This window comes from Mustela erminea, chromosome 5 (assembly GCF_009829155.1).
Source record: "Mustela erminea isolate mMusErm1 chromosome 5, mMusErm1.Pri, whole genome shotgun sequence".
Classification (NCBI taxonomy): Eukaryota; Metazoa; Chordata; class Mammalia; order Carnivora; family Mustelidae; genus Mustela; species Mustela erminea.
The window spans coordinates 130205581-130224373 of NC_045618.1; the positions used below are offsets into that span (position 1 = coordinate 130205581).

Genomic DNA, 18793 nt, shown 5'->3' on the forward strand with positions numbered 1-18793 from the left:
TAAAGATCATTTGTTTTGGCTCCAGACCGTGTCTCACCCTAGGAGGTCTTTACTCCCGTTCAAGAAAAGTAGGCTCATTCCTTCATTCCTTCATTCAACAAATATGTAATGAGTAGCTGCCTTGTGCCAGACCAATGCTGGTGGTGCATCAGCAAACGTATGAAAGGGATCATTCTGACCCTTGGTTTGAGAATACAGGGGGGTGGGTCAAGCAGAGAAATAGAAACAGACAGGTAAATTAGGAGGAAATCGTAGCTTAGAAGGAAATCGTAGCAATCCAGGCAAGAGGTAACCCCAGCCAGGATTGGGACAGAAACAGAGGTGGTGGTGAGAAGTGCCCATATTTTGGATGTATTTTGAAAGTGAAGCCAAGACTTGCTGATAGAATGGATGGTGGCGGGTAGGGTGTAAAAGAGAGGAGTCCAGGATGACTCTGAGGTCTCCAGGTCCAGCAACCAGAAGAGGGGAGATGCGCTTATTGGGTGTGACAGCCGGAAGTGCAGGGTGGGAGTTGGTCAGGAGCTGGGTGGGTGTTGGATATACTAAGTGGACATGCCAGGCGGATGGCTGAAGCTGAGTCTACAGCTCAGAGGAGGGTTGGGAGACATTAATGGGAGCATCAGCAGCAGAAAGAGGACTCCTAGAGGTGCAGGACTGGATCGCCAAAGGAGTGGGCACAGAGGGAGCCTCAAAGTCTGAGCCTTGGGGTGTTCCAGTGCAGAGAGCTGAGACAGAGGAGGAAGACATAGGAAAGGGACTAGAAGAGCATCCAGGGAAGACGGAGGAACAGCAGGAGAGGGTGGTGTCCTGGAAGCTAAGTGTCTCCAGGAGGAGGGAGGGACCACATAAAAGGACAACTGGGAATCAGCCATCGTTAAAGCAACGTGGAGGTTTAGTCCGTGGCCAGACTGGAACAGGTGCAAGAGAGGAGGAAGCCAGCAGATCTGGAGCCAGTGGGCGTGAACAGCTCCTTCAAAAAGGAGCAAGAGTTTGGAAGTGGTTCGGATGGGAGAAGTAGCAGAACGGGGTATGCCAAGGGGAACGGTCCAGTAGAAAATGTGGGAGAGACAGGGCATTGCTGGAGCACTGCGAGGACGTAGGAAGGGCTGGGCGCTGGTGCCCAAGTGAAGCTGGCCTTGGCCCAGAGCTGGATACTGACCCACGACAGCAGGAGGGAGGCAGGTGTGCTGACGGGGCTCGTGGGCGTGCCCTCCCACGGCTTCTATTTCTCAGCCTCGGAGAGAACAAGGTCTCAAGGTGACTGTGCAATGCTGGTGGTGGTGGGCAGATGTGGGATGTTTGCAGACGGGAAAAAAGGCAGAAATAGAAAGCTAGAGAAGTGGTGGAGTGAACGGAGGGCGGGAATGGGGAGGACTGCCGGGCAGCCCTAAGGGTCCACTGAAGGTCGTGGTCTTGAATCGACAGCAAGAGCAGCCAGACTCACTGGGCATTTCCCCCGCTGTACTCATCCGTGCGGTTGCAGGTGTGGAAGGGGCGCACAGCTCAACCTAAGCAGGCTAGAGGTTTCCCCAAGATGAGAATAAGAGGCTTGGCACTGAATGTGAGGGAATCGTTTTACCGACTGGCCAGGTAAGGAGAGAAAGGAGACTCACGTTGGGTGAGGGATAGTGACAGGTGCCAGGGGTCCAGGGAGGTAGAAGTGACAAGTGCCACAGGCTGTGAGCTAACAGATAGGAAACTGAGCTGTGTGACCCTGAGACTGAGAAGGGATTGGTTATGGGTAGTGAGAAGGTCTAGGGCATGACCACGGCGTGAGCGGGGTAGTAATGTCAAGGCATGGAAAGGCCGGAGTGTCCTTTGTGGAAATCTTTAAGAACGAAGACCTGCCCAGCACTGGTGTGATGAATGAAACACTTCCGGGAAGGAGGGGAGTGACCTGGTGGGGGGTGGGGTTAGTTGGTGCCTGTACCCAAGATGGGGTGTGGGATTCTAGGCTAACACTTTGGGTCCAAGACAGAGACTTCAACAGGGAGGAAGGAAGAAGAGTCTGGGCGTTGCAAAGAGGAGCAAGGAAGATGTGTCTCCCATCCACTGGCCTTGGAGGGGGGTAAGGGAAGCCCTATCCTGGGGAGTCTCTGGTTTCAGGTCCCAGCGGGCAGGTGAGGCGCTGCAGAAGCTGGGGGTGTTTCTGGGCATCGCGGGCTCTGTGGCACTGAATCCCAGTTCCAACACTCCCTAGCCACCTCAAGCAAGTCACTTCCGGTCTCCCTGCCTCACTTGCTCATCTGTAAAAGGAGGGGGGAGTGTTAGTAACCAGGACCCACTTCACAGTGCTGTCAAGAGGGACAGGTGGGTTAAGATTCGTCAGTCACGGAGAGCAATGCCTGGAACACAGACGTATTCCAAAGACACTTGTCAGATGAAAAGTTGACGCAGGGCTCCAGGGGACACCATGGAATGCTGGCCGGAGTTGGGGAGGCTTGGGGGATGGGGATGAAAAGGGGCATAAAGGTGAAGGCACAGGTGTGCAGGATAGGGGAGGTGGCCTGGGGGTGTGGGGCTCCCTGTGCTAACTCGCAGAAATAGGAAAACTCCAGAACTCACCCTCCTTCCGGCTAGACTAGCATCTAACCGGAGCAGGGAGCCTCCTGCCTATCTTTTTCTGCTCCCCTCTCTTTCTGCCCTAGGTTGCCCACGGTTTTATTACTCCAGGTCACTTCTCAATTTATTGACACAATCATGCTTAGCTAAATGTAAACTTAAAATGGTTTACACTGAACACGGTACCTTTAAACTCCAGCCTTCTGTCAGAGTAGGCCGAGGAGCTAGTAGCCTTTCTCTGGGCATCTCTCGGGCAGCTGCGGCAGGGAGCTGCAGTTCTACTAGTGGCCACCCGGGGGAGCCCGCGCTGAGGAAGCCGCTGGGGAAGGGCCCGGGCGCGCAGGCGCGATCCGAAGGTCTCGGAGAGCGACCGGGTCCTTACCTGAGTCGGTTCTCCAGGGAGTCAGGCCCAGGGCCTCTGCTCAGCTCTGCGGCAGCTGCAAGAGGACAAAAGCGGTTGGAGAGACCAGAGTTAGCGACCCAGGCTGTGTTCGTGGGCCGCATCATCCCTTAGGGAGCTTTGCTCATCTTTGTGCTCGGGATGCTCAGCCTTTATCACAGGTGTGTTTCGCCCATAGTTTTTCTCAATCTGTGGCTCCTCTTTTCTTTTTCTTTTTTTCCTGGTATCTCTGAAGCACCAGGGTTTGGGATTTTGACAAAGTCCAATTTAACAGATTTTTTTTTTTAAAGATTTTATTTATTTACTTGAGAGAGAGAGAACATGAGAAGGGAGAGGGTCCAAGGGAGAAGCAGACGCCCTGCTGAGCAGGGAGCCCGAGGTGGGACTCGATTCTAGAACTCCAGGATCATTACCTGAGCTGAAGAAGGTTCCTTAGCCAACTGAGCCACCCAAGCACCTTAACAGATTTTCTTTTACGAACCCGGCTTTTAGTATGGTGTCCATGAAATCTTTGCCTACCCCAAAGTCTTACAGATCTTCTACGTTTTCTTCTAAAAATTCACATCGTTGTAGCTCTGACACTAAAGTCTGAGATGCACTTTGAGTTCAGGCTGGCACAGGAGGTGAGGTGAGGGTCTAAGTTCATCTTTTGCATGTGGCTATCCAGTTGCCTGGCACCCTTTGTTGGACTCTTGTCTTTAAACTGAGGGGAAGAGCTGGGACCCCCCCACTTCCCGGTCAGGGCTGTCTGGGGGACTGGAGCCGGACCAGGGAGGTGAGCGCGCCCAGTGACCAGGAGTCCAGCTGTCGGGTTGAGTGACTTGTTATTTGGGTAATACCGTGCATGATGAGGGAAGGGGGCGTCCCGGGCTGGGAAAAGCTCCGGCTTCCATCTGGCTCTAAGGAGGTTTGAGTCCTGCTGCTGCTCTTTTCCACTCAGCTCCCACACACTCATTCTCTCTCCTTCCAAAAGCACCCCCTCCTCCCTCCCTCCTCCTCCCTTCCTTCCACAAAGAAGGGCTGAGTCCCTACCACGTGCCAGCCATCCTGCCAGGCTCTGGGGGACCAGCCGACCTGCTTCTGTCCATATGAGGCTCTCAGACTCAGCGGGGAGACGCGTAGGCACGCCAGGCATATGCCACTACACCCTCGCCTGATGGCCCAGGGCAAGGAGGCCATGGGGCGGGCCCACCTCGAGTGGCCAGAGAAGGCTTCTGCGAGGAAGTCACCTCCGGGTGCGATACGAGGAGGAGGAGTCGGGACAATGTGGTGGGAAGCGTGGACAGAGGGGAACCATGCTGGCCAAGACCCAGAGCGGGGACAGAGCATGGCGTTTTGGGGAAGGTAAAACCGAACAGTCATGGCTAGAGCACAGGGTGGATCACTGGTTCGTGCTTTGTTTGCTGTTATAGTCATTCGGCAAGAACAGGCAGCATAGCGACTCTTGCCAGGTCCTCTTCAGGGGGTTCCCAGCCTTTGGGCTTTGGGGAGAGGATTGCTGCTGGAAGAGGCATGGCCCAGGTGGCCGTTCTCCCTGGGAGGGGCTCCAGATTAAAGGTGCAAGCCTCTAAGCTTGGAGGCGGGGCCCGGCAGGTGCAGCATGCCGGAAGGTGAGGCAGGTGAGGGAAGCAGATGAGGGAAGGTGGTGAGGAAGGATCAGAGAGGAGAGAGCCTCGTGCCCACCGCAGCACCTTCCCCAGCGTCCTCAGCAGCAGGCACCGGTGGGATGAGGGAGGCTGTTGTAGAGACCCAGAGCACTGCCCCGCCTTTCGTCCTGGCCCCTAGACTGTGCCTGGACCGTCCTTTCTGGAGAGATTTCCTCCTTCCTTCTTTCTAGCTCTTGGGGGTGAAGAACAGGGGTAGAGAGAGGGCTTTCTGGAGACCAAAGTATCAGCACTGGGAAGAACAAAACTTGCGATCTGTGGGATATAAAGGAACACGGAGCGGGGGCACCCGCCTGGCGGGAGCAGGGGGCAGCAGGGGACTCCTCTTAGGGCACAAATTTCACAGCAGAACACAGGGAGGCAATCAGGGCCGTGGGAGGAAGTGGGTTGTCTGCAGCCAGACTGTCTGGGCTGAAATCCCAGGTCCAGCCTTGCTAGCTGTGTGACCATGGACAGCGACCTCACCTCTGTGAGCCTCCGTTTCCACCTCTGGAAAGTGGGACTAATAGAAGAAGCACAGCCTCACGAGGTTATTGTGAACATGAAACAAGCGAAATCACACAAAGCCCTTTGCAGAGCACAGGAGAAAGTGTGCTCTTAGTCCGTACTGTCGTTATTGGCACTAGCTTATCTGTGACACAGTGGTGAGGAGCCAGACTGGACCATTCCTGGTTTCCATCCACCTACTCTGTTCTGGACCAGGCCAGGGGAGAGATCTGGAATATGGGAAGGACTGTCCAATAACCCATAAGCTGCTGCCTGTAGGTGGTTGTTGCCTCTGTCCTTCCTGTGCAGGAGACACAAATGTCAGCCTTGCTTTTTGGGCCAGCGAGCGGCAGGGAGAGACGGTGGCGATGCTGGCTGGTGAGTCAGGATCCTCAGCCCCCTCCTCAGCTGCACGTCCTATCTGATGGGGAACGCGCGGTCTTCCTCCTTTCCCATTTCTCCCCCAGCCCAGCCTCCAGTGGCAGAACCTGAAGCCTTAGCAATCCCAGGCCTGGACAAGATTTACTTCGGCAAGTGGGTTTCGTAAAGAACTAGCTCAGTCTTTATTAGTCCCGTGGCTCTTTGCTCACCTGCTTCCTTCCAGACCTGGCCTGGTTTTAGCCACTGCTGTCCTAAGTAGCCAGGCCAGCACTTTGCTCCCCTCTCGCCATCTCAAGGCCAAGTCCTCTGCATGAGGAACCCAAATCCCCCAAATCCCAGAGCGAGGGTGGTCCAGGAGCCCTGGGGCTGGGGGATAGGAAGGAGAGTAATCTTATTAATAGCCAACATTTAATGAGCACTTATTATAGGAGAAAATCTTCCCATTCAAGTATAGCCCATTTAATTCTTACAAGTACCACAGGGTACCTAAATCATCCCTGATGCAAGAGAAAATTAAGAAAATTAAGGCCCAGACAGGTTCAATAACTTGGCTAAGATCATGGTGCTAGTAAGTGGGAGGCTTGAACCTGAGCAGTTTGTAACCCTCTGCTCCCTCCTCCTGGACCCTCTTGACCTCTGCTGGGCTGGAGGGCTGGGCAGGAGGCAGAGGAAGGGGGTGACTTTGCGCAAGACCTTGCCCAAGGATGGAACCTTGTCCAGCCTTTCAGGGTGGTGCAGTGGAAACTGCCATGGACTTGGGGGCTCCCGGGGTCACTTGTGGCCTTCTCTTCTCTGGGCTTCTGCCTGTAAGATGAGGGGTTTCTGTGGGAATTCTCCAAGGGCCAGGCTGGACCAAGGATTGTGGATGTCTCTGAGACACAGCCTGCTGCCACCCAGTCTATGCCTCTAAGCACTGCCCAAAGCCACCACCATCCTTGTGGGTTCTCAGGCACAGATCCAGAGGCCTGCAACTCGGTTGGACAAGCAAATCACTAGAGGCCAAAGGCACGTCCTAAGGCAAGAAGCTGGGTGGGGAGGCCACCCCCGCCTCCCTCTCCAACCATGTCCCCCTTGGAGTGCACAAAGCCACAGCATCGGCTCCCCAGCCCCCACCATCTGGCCTTCTCACAGCCTTCAATTACTCAGCACCTTTCTGGCAACAACAGGAGAGATGCTTTGCCATGGTTTTGGACCTGAAATGAACTGGAGCCCCCGGCCATGGGCACCCACCACCTCCCCTTCTTCTCTGGGTCTCACTAGGTATCCCTTCCACACCCTCTGCTCTCAGATCTGCATCCCCCTTTCCAGGGTCCACTTGGCTGCAGGTTCTCTGGGGGCCCCAGAGAGAGGGAGGAGGGAAGCGGGGTCACTGCAGTGAGGATTCTGGGTAATGTCCCTCCCCAGCCACCACACCAGTGGGCCATGAATCTTCCCTGCCCTGAACTGCCCTGAATCTCCAACTCCTCATATCGTCACAGTGAAGGGGGTTTCGCCCAACGTTCCACGTGAAGAAATGGTCTCCGGCAGGTTACGAGATTTGCCTAAGGCTAGGGAAAGTGGTGGAATGGGCATCAGAACTGGGTTTCCTGGCTCCCCATTCAGCGCTCTCGGGCTTGGATGGCTGACTCCGCCGCCTGGGGCTGGGGGTGGGAGACCCTGGGAAGGTGTTTTGTAGATCAGACACTCAAGCCCCACTCCAGACTCTAAGAACAAGAACATCCAGTCCGTTTTTAGGCGCAGCTGAGATGGAGAAACAGCGGTTTAGGGTCCCCAGGATTATCTGCATCTAGATAAGGCATGGAGGGGGAGGCGACGTGGCCAGACCGGGCGGCAGCTCAGGACCCGGGTCTCTGCAGTCCGCTCTCGGGTCCCCCCTGCCCCTCGGCTCTGTGAGAATCTGGGGAAGGTTGGCTGGAGGTCTGCAGAGGCCATACCACTTCTTACCACTTGACGTTTCTCCCTGTGCCTGTGCTCACTGGCTTAGCCACTTCATGGGGCAACAACCCTGCTATCTGTCCTGTCCCCAGGTATCCCCGAGCTGTGCCACTTCCCCTACCCTGGGGCTGGCTGGGGTCCAGCTCCAGTCCTATCCCCGAAGCCTTCCACCCTCCAGCGAGCAGCCTGGTCTGCACCCTGTCCCCACCCTCTTTGTACGGCTGGCCTTTGCTATCCCTGCCTGGTGCTCTGTCGCTTTTCCATGGATGTGAGCAGCCAGTTTCCCCGACAGGTCCCTTGATGACAGCCCCCATCGTGTGGTTCTCCCACAATGACCAGCATGACGGAGGCCTCAGTGAAAGACAGAAGGGCCTGTCCCCAGGGCCATACTCAGGAGCAGGAAATAAGAACAGGTGATTTGCATATGTTTGCATAACATGAGTCACTCATCTTACACACACCCCCCACCCCGTCTGGCCGGCACACTGAGGGTTACTGAGTCTTGCTCCCTGGATCACAGCATGAAGTAGAGGGAATGTATGTTTTGGGGTCAGGATAATGGGTGTGATCTGGCTCTATTGACTGCAATTTAACCTACTGGTATTCAGTTTTCTCTTCCATAAAATGTACATAATCAGGGCTCAGCTGGTTAAGCGTCTGTCTTCAGCTCAGGTCATGATCCCAGGGTCCTGGGATAGAGTTCTGTATTGGGCTCCCTGCTCGGCAGGGAGCTTGCTTTCTCCCCCTGCCCCTCCTCACTGCTCACTGCTCGTGCTCTCTCTCACTTTCTCTTCCTCAAATAAATAAATAAAATCTTTTAAAGAATACTTCTAAAGAAAAGGGACACTATCTGCTCTGTTCTGCCTATCTCAGGGCCGCTATGACAGTCCAAGGAGAGAGTAGGGAGAGACCGGTAGAAACCGTGAGCACCATGAATGTCGCTTATTGCCTTTGCTGTCCTTTTCCTAGCAGCCTACCCCCCCGCCCCCACCAGCCCTGAAGTCTCAGCCCCTGGGCTCTCTGCGGGCGGGGCGGGGCAGCGGGGCCCTGGACCCCGTCCGAACAGCTGCCATCTACTGAGAGAGTTCCATGGGCCAGGCACCGCGCCAGGCTTCTTAACTAGCATCCTCTCGGTGGACAAATCTATCAGATCGCGTGTTAGGTGCGGCCGGTGGCCCTCGTTCTAGCAGACGTGCCCTCTACAAGCTAGAAAGTGAGACGTGACCCGTCCAGCACCTCCTTGCAGCTGGGGCTCCGACTTCAAGTCACTTTCCATCAGTGAAATGCCCTGCACGTAGATTTATAAGTGGAAAGAAGGAGGATGCATCCTCCCGGGCTTGGGCTGTGTGCTGCCGACCAGCAGCAGCGAGGAGAGGAAGTTCTCAGCAGCAGACTGATAGCCCACTGCGGGCTCCTGGGGGCAGGGGGTGAGAGACAATCACACCGAAGGCCACAGGGGTCCCCGACCCCTGGCTTGTAGGTGGAGAAACGTGAACTCAGGGGTCGAGGAGTCCAGTTCTGGCTTTTGCATGGCTCTGCTCCTTCAACACCTGAGCTCCTGGCTCCTGGCCTGCTCCAGGGGGAGGCCCTCTTGGCCCCAGGGACCCCTCCAGTCTTATCTCCTCCACATCGTTACAAGAAGCCTCAGCCCTAGCAGATGAGTGGCCCCTCATCGCCTCAAAGCCCTTGGCTTTCCCGTTTCCTCCATCCCTCTCCTTTGTGGAAAGGCCTCCAGATCCTCGCTGAGGAAGAATGCTCCCTCCACTGTCAGGCCCAGCTCAACTCTGCTTTCTGGCACCTCTCTTAACTTGGCCAGCAAAGCCTGTCTATCCCTCCAACTCCATCTCAGCCAGCTCTCCCCTTCTCTCATCCCCTGGCCTTCTTTCTTTCCCTCAATCCATGGAGCATGCCATCTTCTCTCTTGCTGCCACAGGACCTTTGCATATGCTGATCCTTCCACCTGGAGTGTTCCTCCCTCCCACTAGTTAATTCATTCTCCTCTAGTTAATCTCAGCTCAGTTTTTGCTTCCTTAGGGAAGAACACCAGACCAGGCCAAGCTCCCACATTCCAAGACTCAGAGTCTCTTAGGAGACAGACACAGTGTGACATTTAAGTAGAGGTCCCTAGGGACCCCAATCCTGTCTCTGCTATTTATAAGCTACGTGTCTTGGGGCAAGTATCTTAGCTTCCCTGTGCCTCAGCTTTCTTATCTGTAACATCTACCTTATTGGGTGGATGTGAGGATTATATGAACCAACTCACTTAGTTGGACTAAGTTAGACTACTACAGAGCAATGGCTCAATATAGCTAACCAGTATTTTCCTTGTTGTTAACTGGTACATTCGATGTTGATTTACGGGATAACATGCCAAATGGCTCACTCCCCCAGGGGATACAAAGCTCAGTGATGGCTGAGTGTGCTTAATATTTTTTCTGCTGCACTGGTTAGAGCTTGGTGCCTTACAGATGTTTGTGGAAGGAAGGGATGGCTGGTAGTAGGCTGCGCTGGACCTCACTGGCCCCCTGATCTCCATCCCAGAGTGTTTGGCTGGAGGGGTACCTCCGAACCCTGTAACCCAAGCTCCTCCTCCCACGGACGAGCAGAAGTTGCTGCTGCCAAGTACCTCCCTGGCTTCTAATCTCATGGGGTTGGGCAGCCCCCAGGCACCTCCATCTCCCTCTGGAATTGGGCTCCATCGTAGATTGAGGGCATGGTGAAATCTTGGGCTGAGCAGCCAGTTCTGACTTGATTTTTTAAAAAAAGGAAAAAAAAAGTGGCACGTCTCTTTTCTCAGTGTTGTGGAGCGAACACATTCCCACCACAAGCAGGTAAAGCTGCAGGCTTCCCTTCAATCCTGAGATGTCACCCCAATTCTCATCTCCGGGCTAACAAGTGGGACGGAGCCTTCAGCTGGCAGAGACTGGGCAAAGGGCTCGTCACCATCCTCATGATCACGGGGCCAGAGTGTTGTTTTCTCCCCAGCCTCCTCCCTGCTGGGTTTCCCTGCAGGAGTCCTGAGTGGACCTAGCTCAGGAGGACAAAGACAGCTGGCTTGATGCCCGAGCCAGCCCCAGTCAAAGCAAGATGAAGGGGCCCGGCAGCAGAGGCACGCAGGCTGGAGGACACTGTTGGGTATCATCCCCCTCACCTTCTGCGGGCCAGGATGGGCTCTGGTGGACGGTGTCCCACTCTGGAGAGACAGACAGACCCAAGGCTCTGCAGCCAGGAGGCTGAGCCCCAGCCCACGCAGCTCCCACCAGTTGCTGGTTCTCTGATGCGTAGCTGGAGCCAGCCATAACTGAACACCTGCTGGGTGCCGGCACTGGACTAGAAAGTGGGGGGAAGCTCAACAGCAGACGAACTTGGCCTCAGTGAGCACTGTGCCAGGGGAGCCCCGGAAACAGGCAAGCAGGCCATCAGAATAAAGGGCAACAGACGCTCTAATTCCGTGAAGGAAGCAAGATGGGGACGGCACATGGAAAATGCTGCCTGGTCTCCGGAAGGAGACCCCAGAAACACCTGACAAGTGGCTGCCTGCGGGGAGGGAAATGAGAAGCCCAAGCAGGGGGAGGAACTGACTTTCGTTATATTCTCTTTCTCCCTTTTTGAATTTTGTACTGTGCCGACCTAACCGATTCAAACAGATCAAAGCCAGACCGCGCTGAAAGGCGGCCGCGTGGGAGAAGCGCCGGAGGAGGACGTGACCCGGAGAGCAAGACTGCGCAGCCCTGACCGCGGGGACTCTTCTCCCCGGCAGGATCTGAGGCTTCTCATCTGCCGGGGTGCGTGTGTGCACGTGCGCACGCGTGTGTCTGTGTGAACACACACGTGTGCGGCCAGTAATCTCTAGGATCTTTCTTAGGCCTCACATTCTAGAAATCTGCCCTGAATTTTGCTATGGGGGTTGGTCCCAAGAGGATGCTGGCCAGTGGCAGTGGGCAGGGGCTAGTTTTGAGCCCAGGCTGGAGAAACACTCGTTCTGGTCTGGGGCCACTTGGGAAAGGGGAGGTGTATAGGGACTGTGTTCTCTAGGGCACCTGGCCCGTCAGCAAAGGGGTCTCCAGCTCAGGGGTGTGTGGGGCTGGCAGGAGCTATGCCCTGGGGTCCTAGCCTGATGGCTTTCTCAAAGCCTTCTGCAGAGCACAGACCCCTGAGACTTGACCTCCTATGAATCTGAGTCACTGGGACACATGAGCGTGGTTCTCAGTGTCTCCTGGAGAGCCTGTTCCACACAGATGCTGCCCCATTCCCGGGGTTTCTGGTACGACAGGTCTGGACTGAAGTCCAGCAGATCCTGGGTGAGGCAGACTCTGCTGGATGGGGCCTCGTTTCGAGGCTCACTCCGTTAGACCATGGAACGGGGGATGGGAGCTGTCTCCATCCTCCACCCCATCCCCCAGGCCTCAGTGTGGGCGTCCCAGTCTTTTAGGACGGGCCCTGGAAAGGTCAGGCCTGGCAGGCTCCATCCTATCCTCTCAGTCTGTCTCTCCCAGCTGCCTACCTGTCACTCATGAAATCATTCATTCAGTGAAATAACGGGCCAGATTCTGTTCCTTGCAATCAAGGTACTTATGGTCCAAGCATTAGATTCTAGTAGGTCCCCAGACCACAAAGGAGCCGTGACAGGTCTGCATGACTGTCCTCCAAAGGCCTGGCAAAGGGGTGCTGGGAGCCCAGTGGAGCAGCAGTGGACAACCTGGGAAGGCTGCCTGGAGGCGGCACCAGCCAAGGCAACATCAGAGGGCAGCAGTCCCATTAATTGAGGGCTTACTGCCAGGTGCTGTGCTGAGACTCTGTCAGCACGAGCTCCTTCCCTCCTCACAGCTCCATGACCCAAACTACTGTCTGTAGTTTCGCCCTCCAGGAGACACTGAGAACTACATGCCCCTAGCCTTAGGGGCATGTGGGGCTTCTGACCTGGAGTTGGGAATTGTGGCCACAGGGAGGCCAAGGGCACGACATTCCCTGAGACCACGCATGCACAAAGGTGGAGAGGGAGGTGGGCTTGGCTTATGTAAAGGCTTTCCCCCAATAAAGTCTGGGTCCCAGATGGAAACACATCACCCCTCAGGGCAGCAGGGATGGGAGGGACAGCCAGTTCTGTCCCCATCTGTCTAAATAGGGCAGGAGCCAGGCTGGCTGCCTCCGGGGGAGGTGGGGAGAGGTAGAGGGAGGGGCCAGGGCACAGCTGCTCCAGCCTTGGGTGCGAGCCAGATGGCAGAGGCTGCAGCGCCCAGCTCACAGGCTTCCAGCGGGGCAGAGGGGGCCCAGAGCAGAGTGGCCTGAGAAGCACAGTGTTGTAGTGGGGGATTTCTGGTTACAGATCTGACAGTGGTGAAGGCTAGCCCTGGACAGTGGCTGAGGCACAGGCCCCATAGTCCGGCCCCAAACAATCTCTGGTAAGCTCTATGGGTCCTGGCCTCCTCAACGAGATCATAAAGTCCCAGACCAGGGGCCAGCCTCATTAGGACCTTGTTCCTGCCTCTTTGATGGGGGGGTCAAGAAAACCACTCTGATCCATGCTTAATGAGGGCTCATATAGCTCCCTGAGTTCAGAGGATAGAACTGAAGGAAATGAGCACAAGCTACAGCAAGAGGTATTCTAGTCAGACACAAGGAAGCACTGGTCTGGGATGCTGAAGGGAGTAGTAGCAGAAGAGATCCATCCTTCTGTCTCTGAAGGTCTAGCTCTTTGGTGGGCATCTCTGTCCCCTTTCTTCACTAGTTCCTCCATCTGTCTCACCTGTGTCTTGGTTCCCTCTCTCCTTTCCTGCTGACCTTCCCCTTCCTTTTTTTTTTTTTTTTTAAGATTTTATTTATTTATTTGACAGAGAGAGAGCACAAGCAGGGAGAGTGTCAGGCAGAGGGAGAGGAAGAAGCAGGTTCCCTGCTGGATCCCAGGACCCCAGGATCATGACCTGATCCAAAAGCAGATGCGTAACTGACTGAGCCACCCAGGCACCCCTGGCCTCCCCCCTTCTGCCTTCTTTGTGTGAGTGGGCCACACCCCCCAGAACTTGTCCCGGTATTGCTGGGGGCCTCTGAACTTGGCCACACTCAGTTCAGCCAATGTTTGCTGAGCCCCACACCCGCTGAAGGTGAAAGGGCCTCTCCCAGGGAAAGCAGTGCACACATCTAGGGCAGAGCAAGGACCCCGTAATGAGAAGGGAAATGCCAGGCTGGTAGGGCTCAGAGACCACAGCTCCCCAGGGGCAGGGAAGGCTTCAGAGAGGTGGCAGGCAAACAGAAACAAGTGGGGACAGGGGCAGTTTGGGTAGAGGGGACAGATGAGTGATGGACGGAAGCAGAGTGTCGGACGGAATATTCCAGAAATGGCAGGTAGACTGGCATGGCTGCCAAGCTGGCATAAGCGGGGTCTGGTGAGATAACAGGAAGGTCCTGAACCTCAGAATGAATAATTGTGCTTAACTGCGTAGGCAATAGGGAACTACTGAAGGCTTCGGAGGAAGGGCAGGACATCACCTGGGCTGGGACTAGGAGGGTTTCTCGATTTAGCTCCTATCCGGGGATCTCATGAAAGGCACCCGGCCCCCATTCTGAGTTCATGGGCTTGTCAGGGGTTCCTGGGGCGGGGGGTGGGGGGGACAACTGGTGTCCCCAATGTCACCTTTCGGTGAGGCTTGTCCTGATGGCCCTATTTAATAATGAAACTCCCCAGGCTCTCCCAGTCCCCCCTCCTTCTCTATTTCCCCCGGATTGATCCCCTGTCTTCCTTTATGCTGCTCACTGTCTGTCCTCACCCCCAAGAGAATGAATGAAGACGCCATGAGGGCAGAGCCCATGTCTGTCCGTCTCCTCGCTGAATCTCCCGGTGCTCCACCTAGCGCCTGGAATCCCAACAAATTCATTCATTCGTTGCATGAATAAGGAGGAACACAGCACCCTGCGTGAAGCAGCGTGGTCTGGTGTTTTCTCTCCCCGTCACTCCACTCCCAGCTTCCTGAGCTTGGCAGCACCAGCGCGGAAATCTCCGCGAGAGCCGCCCAGAGCTCTGCTTCTGCCCCGCCGAGCCTTGCTCCCCTGCCAGGCGTCTGGGAAGATTTGGACTGTTCCTCCTCCCCTCCCTTGCCAAAGATACCACCACCTCCCTTCATCTTGGAGCAGAGGCCAAGTGAGGAAATTTTCAACTGAGGAAAGTGAGAGACTCGCAGGACTGAGGCAGCCGCCCCGGGCAGCTTGGAAGAGCGCCTCCGGTGGGTGGAACAGAACCACCACAGGTCACGGAGCGCCCGCCCCACGCAGGCACTGGACAGGTGCCCTGGCACGTTGGCCTCTCAGAAACCCTATGGAATGGGTTTTATTCTCCTGTTTTACAGATGGAAAAATAGAGGCTCCGAGAAGCTAAATGACATGGCCACGGTCTCCCCGCCTGGTGAGGAGCCTGGTTTTGGACACGGTCTGTCCTACTCCAACCCAGTGCCTCCTCTTCCATGCCAGGGGCCTCCCTTCTGCTAGGGAAACAGTGGAGGTGCGGGGCGTGGGGCGGGCTGGGCTCTCCGTCCGGGGCACCAGATCACAGCTGGTCTCTGCTGGCCTCAGGCTTCCCAGCCAAGCTCCAGGAGCAGAGGTTCTGGTCACCTCCCGGCGCTGAACAAGGACAAGGACGTCCTGTCCGCCTGGCCTGAACTCATCCAAGAATGGGAGTAATAACTGTGGGCACTGCCTGCTCTGGCCTGGGCTGGGCGTTCCCTCCTCACCCTGATGATACCCAGAGGGCTGGAGTCCAAATGCCGCTCCCTGCCTTTGAGGCTCCAGCAGATCCAAGGGAACCCAAACCTGCCCCGTGGGCAGAGCCAGCACCTGGCATCCAGGGCAGAGCTGGGGAGGCTGAAGAGCCTGGAGCAAACTCCCAGCTGTGGGGCTGTCCAGGGCTGCACGTCTGTTCCTTGGACTTGGTTCCCCAAGATGGAAACCCTCTCTCTCAGCAAACGCCACCGATTTCTTATTACATGCAAGGAAAGTGATAAAGCTTCTGTTTTTGAGGCCCTTAAAGGACCTCATAGACGTAGTCACAGAATGGGCAACAGGGAGCCGTGGCTGACTGTGGAGCAGGGCAGGAAGGGCATTACCCTGCCTCAGGAAGCAGTGTGTGGCTTTGGTCATGACCCGAGCTAACGTGTGCGAAGCGCTCACAGAGTGCTGGAGGTGTCCCAAGTGCTTTACAGATGTTAGCTTTAATCCTCACAGCTCCCCTGGGGTACTGTTGCTCTCCCCAGTCTACAGATGAGAAGACTGACATACACAGAGATGGCAGGGCTAGTCGTGGTGGAGCTGGGACCCGAACCCTCCATGCCCCTCAGTCTGTGTTCATCACCACGATTCAATGCCGCCTCTCACAGAGATCGAAACTGGAGGGACGAGGGTCTGGCATGGGCTGGGGCGGAGGGCACGGCCAGAGGGATGGAAGTGAGATCCTGCTTCTGGCTAAGACTCCTTGCCCCGGGGGGCCTCTCAGGCTGGACCAAGAAACTAGGAGGGAGACGTGGACATCCAGCACTTTGATCTGCACAGAAACGAACTACATCTAGGACCGCTTTTGTGGATAATGGCAACAACCCCAATCTTCTCGGCCAACAGCCCACACAGGATAACTTCTTCTTTGGCGGCAAAGACATAGTATAGACTCTCAAATGGAGATATCTTATCAGTGGGACAGCCTCCATCAACTCCCCAATCCCTTCTTGATTTTGTTAACTTTCTTACTTAAATTGGGGAGAAAGCCTCACTGTGATGCTAACTTGGCTTTTAACCTCTTCTAGCTCGGGATGTCCGATCACCACCGGCGTCCCTGTCACAGAATGGATGGGTTGCTCGGAGCCACTGGGTAGGTGGAAATGGGGGAGAGGTGACGGCTGGGGTGGGGGGGAGTGGGGTCGGGGGAGAGACTGGCTGAGGCCAGGCAGGGAAGAGGCAGCCGAACCCGGGAAGGGCTGCCTGAGACCCTCGGGTATCCTAGACAGTTTTGACAAAATTACATCTAGTTTCTCTGAGACATTCAGCTACAACACTGTCAACAGCGCTGCTGGTATAAGTAAGGCTTGAGAAGTAAAAAGAGACTGAGGTGGGATATAGCACTAAGATCCCTTCCAGCTCGAAGAGTTTACGAAGATACCATCTGTCATAATCCCTTCCTGAGGAAAACGCGGCGACAGGCAGGGCGCTCTTGGGAGGGATGTGTCTGGCTGCATTCTGGGCCTGTCCCAGACTGGGCTCAGCGCGGGCAGGAGCCACAAGGGACCCAGCTAACCACTCAGCCGGAGGGTGTTTCTGCGGGGCGGGGGACAACCTGACCAGAGCCAGAGTAGCCTCTGGCCCGCTTAAGGCCCAGGCTTCAGGAGCCAAGGTCACCTGGGAAAGTGTCCTTCAGAAAGAGGACTGGGCTTTCCTGCACCCCCCATCAGGCCGTAGGTTTAGGAGGACTTCGGGAGAGCGCTCACCCAAGCCGTGGCTGGAAAGCCCCAGGTCACCGGGAATGGGGTGGCCACATTTCCTAAGGCTGACAGAGGAAGCTGGTGTTAGGGTCTTAGCACTGCTGGGTGGGATGGTGGAAAGAGCACCTACCTGGACCAGCAGGTGAGGCGTGCGGTGCAGGCAGGTGCGTGGTCACGGGCCCTCCCTCCTCTTGATCAGTCCTCAGGTGCTTCTGAGTGGCCCAGCCTTGTCCCTGCTCGGTTCCTGACCACAACGATGGCTCTGTGGCACAGGGACAACAAAGCACTCTCAGATCTCCCCAGCCTCCCTGTGGCTCCTCAACCAGCCCAGCCTAAGCCCCACACACATGTCAGCATCTCGCCAGGAGGCCTGCCTCAGGGAAGTCCTCATGGGGGGCGGGGCACCCCGGTTGACTCCCCCCCCAGCTAGCCCCCTATCTCTGCATCCAGCTGCTCATCCCTGGGATGGGTGAGCTGGGGAGCCGCCGCCCTTCATCCTAAGTGAGCATGAGCCTGAGGGGAGGGACCCCACAGACGGAGCACTGCCCTCAAAGTCTAAGCACTGGGGACACCTGGGTGGCTCAGTCGGTTAAGCGTCTGCCTTTGGTTCAAGTCATGATTCCAGGGTCCTGGGATCCAGTCCTGCATTGAATACCACGCTCAGTGGGGAGTCTGCTTCTCCCTCTGCCTACCTCTCCCCTGCCTATGCTCTCTTTCTCTCTGACAAACAAATAAAATATTAAAATTAAATAAAATAAAAAATAAAAGTCCCTCCTGGTGACTTGGGAGCACCCCACTTTCCCAAGTGGGGGGACTTCAGCCCAGATACCCAGACACTGCCATCAGGGCTGAGCTGGGGAGCTCAGAGGGGCCCATATCCATCAGGGGACTTCAAGTAGGACTTCAGCACCTTCTGGTGAAGGGGGAGGCTTGCTAACATGTAGATTTAAGGGCCCTACCCTAGCCCACTGAATCAGAATCTCCAGGAAGGTGCCTGCGAATGCATTTTAAAAGGTTGCCCACATGGATGCATGCGAAATAAGAGTCACTGGACTATGTGTCAGAAAAGAGCCACGACCAAGGAGGAAGCTTTGACCACACGCATAAAGGGGTCATTGGTCTCTCTCCCACAAGGAGCATCACAGGAGCCCCGTCTCTGCAGACAGACTAGCCAGGGGTCCCCAGCAGCTGCTGAAACCTCTTCAGGCCCCCTTTCCCTGAGGACAAGATGAAGACTGGAGGTGTCTCTTTGGCTCTTCCAGATCGAAAATTACAAATGTCAAAGAACGGAAGCCCATGGAGAAATATAAAAAGAATGTTCAGGGTGAGGCACTTAACCAGTATTCTCCCTTTCTGTTTTTCCTAACTAGTCTTTTTTTTTTTTTTTTTTTTTAGATTTTATTTATTTATTTATTTGACAGACAGAGATCACAAGTAGGCAGAGAGACAGGCAGAGAGAGAGGAGGAAGCAGGCTCCCTGCTGAGCAGAAAGCCCGATGCGGGACTCGATCCCAGGACCGTGAGATCATGACCTGAGCTGAAGGCAGAGGCTTTAACCCACTGAACCACCCAGGCACTCCTTAACTATTCTTTTTCAATTCTGAAAATAACATGCTTATCGGGGAAAAAAAAAATCAAAGCATTCAAACTAAGGCACAGGGAAAAGTCCCCTTGTTCCCCCAAACCTCTGTCCCACTCCCAAACACAGCCACATTTCCTGTGTAAGTTTCCTTCAGAAAATTTCCCATAAATATTGACAAATACATATCCATGCCTGCATCTTTATTCTAAGCCCAGCCTGGAACAGATTCCCGGTACTCTGTTTCGTTAGTTAGCATACACACACCCCATCTCCACATTAACACACCCCACACCTCACAGCACACACATGTCCCTCGCTTTTACAGGCA

General features: G+C 55.4%; 1 protein-coding gene across 4 annotated transcripts in view; it reads right to left on the reverse strand.

Moving 5' to 3' along the window:
* TMEM63C (transmembrane protein 63C) overlaps positions 1 to 18793 on the reverse strand; it is a 69917-nt gene that overhangs the window by 36946 nt on the left and 14178 nt on the right. For all 4 annotated transcript variants that reach the window (XM_032344833.1, XM_032344834.1, XM_032344835.1 and 1 more), the window contains exons 2-3: positions 17014 to 17145; positions 2945 to 2999 (exon numbers count right to left, since the gene is read on the reverse strand). The gene's annotated coding sequence lies outside the window, so the exon portion shown is untranslated. The remainder of the gene's footprint in view (positions 1 to 2944; positions 3000 to 17013; positions 17146 to 18793) is intronic.